At 37.9% G+C, this 14,467-nt stretch overlaps 1 protein-coding gene across 3 annotated transcripts in view; it reads right to left on the bottom strand.

Annotated features, from left to right (window-relative positions):
• The window catches only part of piezo2a (piezo-type mechanosensitive ion channel component 2a), a 153,855-nt gene that overhangs the window by 138,163 nt on the left and 1,225 nt on the right, over positions 1 to 14,467 (bottom strand). The gene's annotated exons all lie outside the window — the stretch shown is intronic.

Below are 14,467 nucleotides of genomic sequence, written 5' to 3' on the forward strand. Positions count from 1 at the left end.
CACACTGGTGTGTTCAGGACTGAAGGTCATTATAGCCTGTTATGACTTTGTATAAACATGCTGGTAATAATGTGTGGCTAAAGCTGCGAGCTGTTCCGCAAAATGTGCGCTTGATTATGACCGCCAGCCACGAAATCTGATAACTAATGGAGAAATTTACATTATAATGCAGCAATATCAGTGTTTTAAATTCCCCGAATCACCTTGCGTGATATATGCTAGTAAAAATCACTGGATTTAGTTCAGCATTTCGGCAAACTGCAAGCTTTTTCACCGACTGCTCATTTCAGTGGTTTTCTTGAGTCACTGCGTGTGAGTCAGAGCCACTGTGGCCCTCCTCTAAAGTGCCTTGTTGTGTGGGGAAGAGTTCTGGCTTTGAACAGGGTCTGAGAGAAACGCTCAATCCCTGCTGGCAATCTTCGAGACCACTATGCTCTTTCATTCAGATGAGTCAGTAAACCAAGATTACAGCCAAGATCACAAAAAATAAGCTCCTTGTGAAACAGACGTATGACTAACCATTTTCAGACCAGACTGAGGTCTTGTGAGTTTTGGGATTTTTATTCAAAGCATCAAAAACACGTGTGGAGACATGCGCGCCCTCAAAATGAGCTCAAATTCACACAAAGATGAGTGACGAGACAAATCGGCAGCGTAAAAGTTTTATTTATGCTAAATAACTTTTATGCTTCCTTAAAATGATGTTATTTTGTACAATTAAAAAACCTTCTTTTTTGCATGTAATTGAGTTGGCTCCTTGGTTGAGGCTTACACTCAGCAAAAACCTTATTAGGAATACCTTCATACCTACTCATTCGTGCCATTATCTACCTAGCCAATAACGTGGCATCATACAGATATGAACAAGTGGCTTCAGAAAAATTTCACATCAACCATGGTGTAAAATGGTGCAAAATGATTGATTTGATTAATTGGATTTGACCTTGCTGTGTTTACTGGCTTGAGTACTTCGATAACTGCTGATTTCAGGGGAATTTCACCCACAAGATTTTCTAGAGTTTGAAATCGTACTAAAAAAAAGAACACATTGAAAATAGGTTTTAGAATACTGAAATATTTTAAACAAACTAAGAAAGCCTTTAGATTCTTAAATATTTCCATTTCTGCACCATTTCTAGGTCTCTATTTAAAAAAAAGAAAGTTAGTGATATTGACTGCTTTTTCCAGATTTTCCATAAGCCTAATCTCTTTTACCGAAACACATGTTCAGATGACACGCTGTTGAATTCAATCTTAAATTGAACATTAATGCATCATTAAGCACAAATGTGTGGAACTTGTTTTTAAAGATTCTACTTTTTGTCAAATGTATAATTCGTAAAGAACTTTGTTGTCTTAAATTAATAATAAAAAAAATGCAACCTAACAGCATTTTAATGAATGCTCTTGAATTTCAGACTCTAGTTGTTTATGCTGCATAAATATACACACCCCATAATGTATGTAGTGCTACAACCTCAAACCAGACATAGTTGGGATTTTCTAAATGGATTTCCTTATTTAAAATTAATTTTATTATTAAAATATTAATTAAAATAAATCCCTGAAGGTGGAACACATTCCAACAGGTGGAATCTCCCCCCTCCAACCCCTTACACTGTAAAGGTGGTAGCTCAGTGATGCAGGACTACTGATTATAAGGTTGTGAGTTCAAATCCCAACACCACAAAGTTACCACTGCTGGGCCCTTGAGGAAGGCCCTTAACCATTAACTGCTCCTTTCTATAAATGAGATAAGTCGCTCTGGATTGCCAAATACTAAAATTAAAAAAAAAAAATAAAAAGAGTGTACCAGCATAACACCATATTTTCTATATATTGTATATAAAATTAATTATCCCAAAATCATTATAATTTACTTTAATCTATGCCATGCTTTTACCTATTTTGTGTTTTTATAGCACATGTACTGCATAAAAGCACGTCATCGGGCTGAGGCATCAAATACCAAGCCTAAGCCACAAACCAATTATACCATTCAGTTAGGCAGAAGACAGAAACACAAAACAAATTCAAACATGCTTACCTGAAAATATACACATATATTAAACTGGACTTTGCGGTTAAAATGCTCTATTTGGTTAGCTGGCTCGGAACATGCCAACATTCCTGATGTGGATGTTCACATCCAAGCTAAATATGCTGGTGTTTACATTGAAACAATACCAAAGATGACTAAATATGTCCAAAAATTATTAGGAAATACAAAATTTTTTTTTACAAAAGAAAATATTAATGTTACACATAAACGTGTCAGTTCAATGATGCTTTTGAATTTATAGGAGGTTGAGAGTGAGAGGCAGGAACGGTCTGCGTGTGTGTGTGTGTGTGTGTGTGTGTGTGTGTGTGTGTGTGTGTGTGTGTGTGTGTGTGTGAGAACCAGCAAAGACACTCACTCCCAGTTCCTTTACTCAAATAACTGCTTGAACAGTCATTCTCAAAGGTAAAGAAAAAACGATTGTTATTCAAACTTTGAATGAACAATGTGAAATCTCTGAGGAAAGCTAACTAAATCTTTTCCTTACAATCATGTACATTGTAAAATGTTCAACTTCTGTCTTGATTCATTTTAAACTGAGCCCAAAGTCAAAGAAGGTCAGTATTAACACATGACTCATCCGAGGCAGAGGTGCTGATCCTTCAGTGTATAAAACATTCCAGAACAGGGTGTAGAACTAATTAATATCCTAGAACACATCAGCATTTAATGTACTTACTAGTTATTAAAATGTGACCTCTTTATAGCTGAGCATAGACACTATATGCCTACACTCTTAGAAAAAGTGTTTGTTATGTGAACTTGAATTATTTATTGACTAACTATCGACAGAATCTAGGTTTTGACATTTGTGCAGCCTCTTTTGCATTGCAATATTTTTTTTTTTATCACTTCTGCTCTAATAACAAATATATTTTGCATTATACCACATCACTGTTGTCTTCTTAAATCTGTGTGTGCGGATTAATTTTCTGCCTGTAATGATGAATCTATTTCAAATGTTTATTTGCTTCTTCAAGTAATTTATCCTTCATTCATAAAAAACGTTTATGATGGATTCTTCACATGTTAAATAGATTTTAAATGCATTGCTACATGCTGAATATCTCTTTAAGACATTTATTTACCATCAGTGAAATGAGTCTCTTGTGTCGGTACATGCACTATTTTTTCAGCCAAAGGATCAGATTTCAATAACAGGAACACTTTAACTTACTGATTTCTTGGTAAGCTTTGATCTTTCTTGTCTTATTCATTTTAAGAAAATGAAAAAAGAGAAGCTGGAAAAAGGAAAGGAAGTTTCCTTACAGCTGCTTTAAATAATAACAAAATCTAACTCGTCTCATGGCTGTTCCAAAGCATTAAATTTGCTTTACTGTATGGACAAATGTACTGGGACACATGACACATGTATAGGACAGGAAGAGCTGTATGATGCTATTATGAAAGCTAAATCAACAACATGTCAGTTAGATCCAATTCCCACTAAACTACTGAAGGAAGTGTTATATACAGCTGGTGAGCCTCTTCTCAATATTATTAACTCCTCACTATCGTTAGGTCATGTCCCTAAATCCCTCAAGTTAGCAGTTATTAAGCCCCTCATTAAAAAACCTAATCTGGATCCAAACACGCTATCGAATTACAGACCAATTTCAAATCTCCCATTTATGTCTAAGATTTTAGAAAAGATTGTCGCTGCCCAGTTATGTAACCACTTGCAGGAGAACAATATCTTTGAAGAGTTTCAGTCAGGTTTTAGGCCCCATCATAGCACAGAAACTGCTCTAGTTAAAATCACTAATGACCTGTTTTTAGCTTCAGACCAAGGCTACATCTCCCTATTAGTTTTACTAGATCTTAGTGCTGCGTTCGACACTATAGATCATGATCTTCTCCTCGATCGCTTACAGAATTACATCGGTATTCAGGGACAGGCATTAAGCTGGTTTAAATCCTACCTGTCCAATCGTTACCATTTCGTAGATTTAAATGGAGAGCTATCCAGGATAATGCTAGTAAATTATGGCGTGCCACAGAGGTCAGTTCTAGGACCCCTGCTTTTTACAATATACATGTATATGTATATACATATACATACTAGGTGGATGTCCTGCATCATTAATAAACAAGCTTCAGTTAGTTCAGAATGCCGCAGCAAGAGTTCTTACTAGGTCAAGAAAATACGATTATATAACCCCAATCTTATCGTCCCTACATTGGCTTCCTATTAAGTTTCGAATAGACTACAAACTACTGCTACTCACTTATAAAGCACTAAATGGTTTGGCTCCCATGTATCTATCCAGTTTTTAACACGCTACAATCCGTCATGCTCCCTGAGATCTCAAAACTCTGGGCTTCTAGTAGTTCCTAGAATAGCAAAGTCCACTAAAGGTGGTAGAGCATTTTCACATTTAGCTCCTAAACTCTGGAATAGTCTTCCTGACAGTGTTCGGGGTTCAGATACACTCTCCCAGTTTAAGTGTAGATTAAAAACATATCTTTTTAGCAAAGCCTACACATAACACACATCACACACATCACATCACAACCTTGTGCTCCAGAATATATGATTACATGCACATTATCAACTTGTGCTGTTAATATCATGAACAGCAGCTACGCTAATTCCTCTCCACTGCTTCTCTTTTTCTCCCCATCCCGAGGCATCCTGAGGTTTGGCCAGCTCCAGTCACGTCCCACCTCGTGAAGATTATGGACCTATGGATGATCATGGAGAAGTAGATGCCGAGTGTTTAAAGGCCCTGGCATGGAGAAGCTGATGCTGGATCTATGATGATCACAAATTGTTCTGTATTGTTGAAAGATTTATGACCAAACTCTTGATGTCACCCATATGAGGATGGGTTCCCCTTTGAGTCTGGTTCCTCTCAAGGTTTCTTCCTCATATCATCTAAGGGAGTTTTTCCTTGCCACTGTCGCCACGGCTGCTCATCAGGGACAAACGCACACCATTCACCTTCACTGTTGTTTTCTGTAAAGCTGCTTTGAGACAATGTCTGTTGTGAAAAGCGCTATACAAATAAACTTGACTTGACTTGACTTGACATGACTTTTCCTGCCATATACTGTATGTGGTTCTTCCCCATACCACAAAGTTGAACCCATACAATTCTATAGGATGTCTTTAGATGCATTTAAATAAAATTTTCCCTTCACCTAAACTAGGAGACCCAACCCTGCATGAAAATGTCCCTTTGCACAAAGCACCCTCCATGAAGATATGGATTACATGAGTTGAAGTGGAGAATCTTAGAGTGGCAGGTTATGGAGCTCTGACCACACCCTTATTGAACAACTCTGGAAATATCTGGAATGCTGACTGCACCCCAGGCCTCCTCACCCAATATCAGTACCTGATTTTACGAATGCCCTTGTGCCTAAATGAGCACAAATCTAAACAAGCAAACTCCAAAATCTATAACATCAAACAGAGACTAATGTGGAATGGAATGTTCGAAAAGTACATACAGATCTTATGGTCAGGTGTCCACCAACATTTGTCTATGTAGTGTATAAAGAGTTCAAATGCTGTTATTGTAGAAGAAAATAAACTTTTTTTATGTTTATTAAATTCCAGCTTAGTGATGACAAAGTACATATCTGACATATGTAAACCTTCTTGCTCTACTTGCTTTAATAACAGTATGCTATGCTTCAAGTCAAAAGGTTGTGTTTTGGGAGGCATTTAAGCTCATATTGACAGAATAAAACACAACAGGAAACTCATCACTCAAAACAAATCTCTCTTTTAAAGTCCATATATTCAACCTGACAATTTAAATAACCCCAGCCATACTTACTAAATAATATAATAATGCTCACATGACTGCAACAAGCATTTCAGAAAACCAATCACTCGTATTTTGCCCCATAATGCAACATCCTTATTATATTAACCTTCAGAGTCCACTCATCACATAACACGTCTTACAAAAACACACACACACACACACACACACACACACACACACACACACACACACACACACACACACACACACACACACACACACACACACACACACACGGCTCATAGCTGTTCCATACAGTCAACAGCAAAACAAAGGACAGCTTTAAAACACACACACACACGCATGCATACACACATGCATACACCCATATTCCAAAATCGCAGCCAGCTGCAAAAACCTGCTTCCAACATCTGCTTGTAACAGCTTCAACTGCAGTTCCCCCTCCGCTTCACCAGAGGGGACCTCTAACTGAATTCTGAACACGTCTGGGTCAAGTTGCCTTATACATCGACTGCAGCTTGGTATACTCCCCGACATTCAACCTCCATGTTCAACATGTGCGCACTGTATTGGCATTACAGCATGATAGCAGCCCCGCTCACGGCACTACTGCGGGGAAAACCTAACAGCAGTGGTCAGCGGATGCGCAGAGGGCTTTTAAGGACTTAAAACTCTGATATACCGCGGTTTAGATTCTGCGACACCCAGACCCCAACGCCCTTTTTGTGGATGAAGTTGACACCTCCAATTGTGAAACCGAGGGCATACTTTCTCAAAGACACGGTAACCCCAGGAAACTGTTTCCATGTGCATATTACTCAGGGAAGTTGACCTCCACTGAAAGTAAGTATGATGTAGGGAGTCAAAGAGTTACTATCTACCAAAGAAGCACTAGAGGAATGGAGGCACTGGTTCAAGAGATCCTAACACCCCTTTCAAGTAATCAGCGACCACCGCAACCTCGAGTACAAAGGAGCCAAAAGAGCCAAAAGACAGAATCCACACCAAGCCTGGTCGGCAGTGTTTTTTACAAGGTGTAATTTCAATGTCACCCCATTGATCGACCGTGACCCCATTGAGAAACCACTCCTGCCAGAACCGATCTTGCCCATAATGAACCTCCTCCACCAAACTACCCACCGGACTACAATATATCCCTGCTGAGCCGCAGCAATGAGGCCTGAAGTGTGTTCACACATCTTTGAGCCTGGGGCACCCAGGGATTAACCGAACTACTGACCTAAATCAGAACGCATTCTAATGACCATCACTCCTGGCAGCCGTATAGAAATATGTCCAAGTACGAACCCCACGCCAGTTACCATATGGCCTACTGGAGCCCCTCCCACTCCCACAACTCCAAAACCTTGTAGACTATAAAGGATATGGCCCAGAGGAACAATGCTGGGTCAGCAGGGAGAGCATTCAGAACCCATCCCTCGCAGAGGAGTTTCTCTAAAACCACCCTTACCAGCCAGCTCCCAGGACCAGGGACTGCACTAGTAGAAAAACACCAGGAGGTGTTCGTAGGAGGGGGGATTCTGTAACAGCTTCAACTGTGGGTTCCCCTCGGATTTTATGTAAGGAATATAAATCTGGATACAAAAAATAATAATTTTAAAGTGTTTGGTTTCCTTTTTATGACAGTAGTTTGACAATGATTATAATTAATAACTAAACACATTAGCTATATAAACAAAAAAGACACCTGCCCATGAGATTCATATGTGCTTATGGAACATCCCATTTCAGATTTTGTCCCCATTTGCTGTTATAATAACCTCCACTCTTCTGGGAAGATGTTCCACTAGAATTATAATTGTAGAGATTTGTGCTCATTCAGCCACAAAAGTGTAAAGTCAGGTACTGATGTAGGGTGAGGGGGCCCGGGGTGCAGTCACTGTTCTAGCTCATCCCGAAGGTGTTCATTGGGGTCGAAGTCCTATCTCTATAGCTGGCCACTCAAATCTTCCACTCCAACCCATGTAAAGCATATTTTTATGGAGCTGGTTTTGTGCACAGGGGCATTGTCTAAAAAATATTCTTTACAATTGTGTACCTACAATTTTGTGGTAACAGTTTGTAGGAGAACCCAATTGGGAAAAGTCCCAATACTTTTGTCAATATAGTTTATCTATAGTTATTTTTATGTGTAAAGATGCATAATGACAATGAAACAAATTATAGCACAAATCATCAGTTCCCTCTTGAATTAAAATGCCAATAAGTACTGTTAGCAAGAAAGTCAGGTCTCCTAAAGACTTTCCAGTTGTGGAAAACTTACTAACCATGACAAAGCACTGACTGAAATCATTATATAAAATGAAAAATCAAAGAAATGTCTCTCAACACAACCCTTCACCATGTGAACTATTATAAATGATCCTTATTTTAAATTAGAAATTTGTTTTTGTTTAACACATTGTTATACACTGGTTAATATTATTTTTAATTATGCTGAACGCATCATACAAATCAGTGGGTTGTTGATTACAATGATCAGTATAATGTCAAACAAACTAATATCATCTTGTGATCTAAATTCCAGCCAGAACTAGTCAAGTATAGAAAATGATGTTATAAAAAAGTTATAGAAAATTAATCAACAGCATCTAAATTTCGCAGCGCTGCATTAAACGCTGCAGAGTGCACAATATGCTGTTTATAAATCACAGTGTTAGCCTTGTAATTGATTTACTGCTGAGACTTGATTTATGCAAATGAACCCTTTAACATGTGACATCGTTTCACTACTTTTGCATACCAGAGAAATGATTCATTTGAACCAAATTCATTTGTAAATGAAATGCAAGTAAAAGTAACTGTGGTGCGCAACATTAGAATCCTAAATCCTTTTGTCTATATTATATGTCCCTAAAGTGATTATATATCCTTAAATATGCAAGTTCAAGCAACAAACTAAAGTAAAGAAAAAAAAACATCTGCAGTCAATTTTTGTAACAACTGCAAAACAGCAATTGCAACCCATTTTCTCGTCTCGAATAAGAGCTCTCGGAGGTGTTATATACAGCAAGCCTGTTACTCGATGCCTCTCTTTAATTGCTGTGGCGAGAGAGGGAAAAAAAAAGATTTAGGGTGGCAGGACTTGTACACACAAAAGGTGCTTTCAGGTGACTGAGTGTATTTCAAAGACTGACCTGTCAGATTAAAGACAGGAAACAGTTCAGATAAAATCGAATGAATAGTGCCATTATGAAGTGAGGGGGAAAAAAGCAACACTGAGAAGGAACACACAGGTGATCAAAATCTGATTTATGCCAAATATGCTGGACCCTGGACTTATCGCGACTGTCGTTTGAAGATGTATTGATTCAGGGTTTACAATATAAAGTAAAGGACAATTATTACAGAGTCTCCTAAAACAAAACACTGGAACATATTACAGTCAACCACCGATCATTTGCAGGAATCCGCAACGGGACCGAATGTTCAGGAACGTTAGAAGTAACATTTTCAACTATTTTTTCACTAACAATTTTCTTTTAAAAACACATTATTGTATTAACGTGAGAATGTCTTGATCAGGGGTGCACACACTTTTTCAGCATGCAAGCTACTTATAAAATGACCAAGTCAACCTACTATAAAAACGCATAAATAAATAGCTTTTTTTTTTTATGTCATGCGATCTACCCACACTACCTTTGCGATCGACTGGTAGGTCACGATCGGCGTATTGGGCACCCCTGGTCTAGATAAATTCACTAAGGTACTATAGGGGATGCGTCCAACATTTGCAAATTTTCGTCTTAGAACGTTACCTCCGCGAGTGTATGAAATGGCTGAATAGTTTATCATAAACCTGGTCTTTGTGTAATTCTGGTTTTCCCAAAGGGTCGAGAAAATGTTTACGAATCCTGACTAATGTCAGCTGTTCCACATCAGATTTAATGAATCACAGCTTTTACATGACCCTAACACACAAAAATAAATTCATGCTGGTCAATATAATGGGACCCAATGAAATAGGAAGATTATATTTTGTAAATGTTTTGCACTTTAACTTAATAAACCCTGCCTGTCGATAATTGCACTCCCTTCTGCCATATATTCTTCTTCCTCTTCTCTTGGCTTCCACCATTAAGGGTCACCACAGCGGATCATCTGTCTCCATACCCCCCTGTCCTCTACATCTGCCTCTTTCACACCAACTACCTGCATGTCTTCTCTCACCACATCCATAAACCTCCTCCTTGGTCTTCCTTTTTTCCTCCTTCCTGGTGGCTCTATCCTCAGCATTCTCCTACTGATATACCCCATGTCCCTCATCTGCACATGTCCAAACCATCTCAATCTCGCCTCCCTCACCTTGTCTCCTAAACGTCCTACATGCGCTGTCCCTCTAATAAACTTGTTTCTAATCCTGTCCATCGTCGTCACTGCCAATGAAAACCTCAACATCTTCAGCTCTGCTACCTCCAGCTCCACCTAATGTCTTTTACTCAATGGCACTGTCTCTAATCCATACAACATCGCAGGTCTCACCACAGTCCTATAAACTTTCCCTTTCACTTATGCAGATATTCTTCTATCACAAATTACTCCTGCCACTCTTCTCCACCCACTCCACCCTGCCTGCACTCTTTTCTCCACTTCTCTAACACACTCTCCGTTACTTTGCACTCTTGAACCCAGGTACATAAACTCCTCCACCTTCTCCACCTCTTCTCCCTGCAACTGCACCACTTCACTGCCCTCCCTCTCATTCACACACATGTACACTGTCTTACTCCTACTGACTTTCATTCCCCTTCTCTTCAGCACGTTCCTCCACCTCTCCAGGCTCTTCTCAACCTGCTCCCTACTTTTACCACAAATAACAATATCACTCCCTTCTGCCATATATGTAGCCCCAAATATAATTACAAGCTTTGTCACTTTCCTGTGCCTCGTAATCACTTCTTAAACACATAGTGAATGGCAAGTTTAAACCCCAACAACTGATACAGACTTTCGACTCAAATGATTCGAGCTGGAACACACCGAGAGAGCTTTACAGACTTTTTTCCCGAGGGCCTGCTTAGTCAGACAGAAAGAAACGGCGCGTAGTCTGTGATTGTCCTGCAGTTTAACGAGACACAGCCGTTATCAGCAAGTCAAGACTCACTCAATTCTCATGTTGATGAATTGCATATGCCTGAGTGTTTTACACATGGATTCAGAATATAAATTCATATACAAATACTTTAATATTTTTGGTTTTACTTATTTTTTTACTGATTCAGTCCAGTTGTTTTTAACATTCATTTCCTTTTTTCCAAATTCTTTTTTTTTTTTTTGCCAGAAAACTATTTTGCGTCTGAGGGCATAAAGTCAGAAGACATCTACCCTCAATAAACATTAGGTCATGTGAGAATGTTAACTGTGACCCTTTCCGGTCAGACTAATGATGACTGAATGTGTACATGGGATGGTATTTGGACTAAACACTTGCTCGCTGATTTATTTATAGACAACACCAAATTCTATGTAAACAAGTAACATTTTCTTCTACGGATAATGTTTACTGAATTTCTTTCTTTTTAACTGAAGCTTCATTTGCTTTCCAAAATAGATTTACACCAGCACTACAAATTAGCAAGAAATCTGACAGTTTAAAATTACAACGAGCTTATCTCATCAGTCCAAGTCTCTGCAGTCAGATTGTTTATCGACTCACTTTTAATGACAGATTGCTTCTCAAGATCTGGCTCGTTCATTCATATCCAAAGTAAAAAAAAAAAAAAAACATAAATCCTTCCTTCCATGAAACCTGAAAAGATTTACTCTTCACTGTGTAAATATAATCATGCTGTCAATGTGCACCTTGCGCAACTTACAAACCGAGGTTTCAAGGAAATTTACAATCTCTTCATACAGCCTGATTCAGCATAAACAAAACTGCAATGGAATACTTAAGTAGTAGCCAAATGAGGCTTATCTAGGTTTTAATCCCACACAAGAGGAACACACCGAAGGACACATATGTTTAAAGAATGGCTCATACAACTGGTCCCCTTCTTACTAGCTTATATTATTCATCTGATGTCTGGGGCTGGAGTTAATAAAAGGAGTGTGGAAGCGGTCAGTAAGCTGGGGACTAGTCACAGAACTCTTTGCTAATTATTTTGAAAAGGAGTATTAAAACACCTTTACTTGCATTCAGTCACAAATTTCAGTGAAAAATGATGATTACTGCCAAGACAATATCACTCTTACAACTGATCTCGAACCAAAAGTAGCTGCATTTAGAAATCAGCTCCTTAAAACAGCTGAATAACTTTCAGAATGTGGAACTGAGAAGAAAATATATATATATCTCTGGCCGATATCGGATCTTCCAGTATCGGTCGGTAAACTCTTTGATCTGCCCTGACCCAGCTACCAGCAGAGATAAACAGTCATTGTGGCTATTGTAAATGAGGCCTTCCAGGGCGTTTGGCTTGCGGGAAACTCTGAACCTCGATTGTAACTCTCGACTGTAGGAGGTTTAAAAAGCCCAGGCCTGGCGTGTGTCTGCAAAAACAAGCCTTTTTGATTGAAAACTCATGAGGCATGCACTGCAGATGTCAAGGGGACAGTTTGCAGGATCTGGACACAGAAAAGCACAGTTTCTTCTGCTGCCAAAAGATCTGCAAAGCCACGCATTCAAACAATGAAGAGGGTGAATAAAAACCCTTTGTTTTTGCCTGCATGCTGATACAGAACAGTGCATTGAAGACCATGACGTCAGAGGGACGCTTTGGCTCCAGACCTCGTTTTGACATAAATCAAAAAATATCATTGCGATATTATAATTAGCTTTCTATTGTTAATTAATATGTAGATATTCAACAATGAATATATAATTGTTTTTAATATTATATTACATTTAAGACACTCTAGGCAGCTAAATAAATGTCCTATCTAACACAAAAATCCTTGTATTTAAAAACTGTCTTCATTCACTTAGATAATGGGGCTCTAAATGAACGCTTTATTTAGGACTAGACATGCCCTAGCTTGATATTACACAGTAAGTCAAATCTTATGTATGTGCCTAATGAGAGTGTTCCAAATCCCATTTTATTCCCCCCAATATTATTAAAAGTCACAAGCATTTCTTAATTTGCTTATACCTACATATTTCCTACTAGATATTATCATTTAAGAGGATTTTACTTAAAATTATTTCATGACATTTCACCATTAAACAACAGTTTTCATTGCAAGTTGATGTGTTTTGACACAAAGGAAGATGTTTTCTCACTTTTGGCCACTACCACAAAATCGAAACTTCCCAAAAACCTACTGAGAAACACATGCAAAGTTTTCTGTGACTCATTAGTCAAGAAAATGTCTGAAAGAGTCTTTGTCTTCTCAGCAGCAGCTCTATGACAATGACTCTCAAAGCTGAAAGTGTCTAACTAAAGTTCTAGTTCCACACTGCAACGTCAGATTGTACACAGCATGTCATATATTACTTCCAGACATACTATACACCTTGGTAACTGCAAGTTTGTTTGTTGTGTGCCTAAACATCCTGTGTTTTTTTCAGATTTATGTGTTTATAGGAAGCAGGTACACATGGAATTTTTTATAGCCCAGTTATAAGAAGTCCCCGGGCTATATTAAAGGAAACGTGTTGCCGTCTAAATGACTAAATATTACAGAGAGAGGAATCTTGGTGGCAAAGCACCAAGTGAACACACACAGTAAACGTGTCGATATGCTGGAAAAGTGTCTCACGCCACTGCTAAAGGCTCGCTACCTCTCCAGCACGCGAGCTGATCCACAATCTGGTTAAAGTTCTCCGTCTGTCCCGGCGGATAGAAAGCAAACATTCAGCTGAGGCCGTGTCTATCCATATCACACGAGAAGACTTCCAGATCACAACGCACACAAGAGTGAAAAGCCCATTTGTGCATTGAAGTGAATAAGGTGAACTTATGCAGTACAATAAACTGAATATGTAGATAATCAAATTGCATTGTGGGGGAAAAATATATATATTCTCACTTGAGTTAAGGGACAACAGTGTTTAAATTATGAGCTTATTTTAGGAGACATGTCCAGCGCAGATTATATAGATGCTCTATGAAAATGATTAAATACCATATTTAGAACAAAATATGTATTATTACAGTTTGTTTGATTATTTATTGTTTATTATTTATTATGATTTATTTGAGTTTATAATATTCTATATGAAACATCTTGAGTTTTTAAAGACAAATTTGAAAAATAAGAACAATATTACCAATAATAAAAAAATATATTATATATAATTATATATATAGAAAATATGATAAAAAGTTATATATATATTCAGATAGTCAGATATATATATATATATATATATATATATATATATATATATATATATATATATGTATATATATCCACGATAACAAAAACAAACTGATTAGTCAGTTCATTACAGTGTCTGTTGTAAAATTATCATTTCAATAATAACAGCAATAAAAATAATAATTATTATAGTTATTATTATTGTTAGTCAAAGTAGTAGTAGATGAAGTAGTATTATTAGTAGCTCCGTCTTACTGCAGTAAAAGCTTGGACAACACCCATACGTTCAATTAAGTCACATTTCAAGTTGACGAGGAAAATATTACGCACAGATCAGAGCTAGGAGTGAAAAAGGATGTGACACTGATAACTGCTGTAA

Source organism: Silurus aristotelis (assembly GCF_946808225.1).
Source record: "Silurus aristotelis genome assembly, chromosome: 1".
In the NCBI taxonomy this organism is placed as follows: Eukaryota; Metazoa; Chordata; class Actinopteri; order Siluriformes; family Siluridae; genus Silurus; species Silurus aristotelis.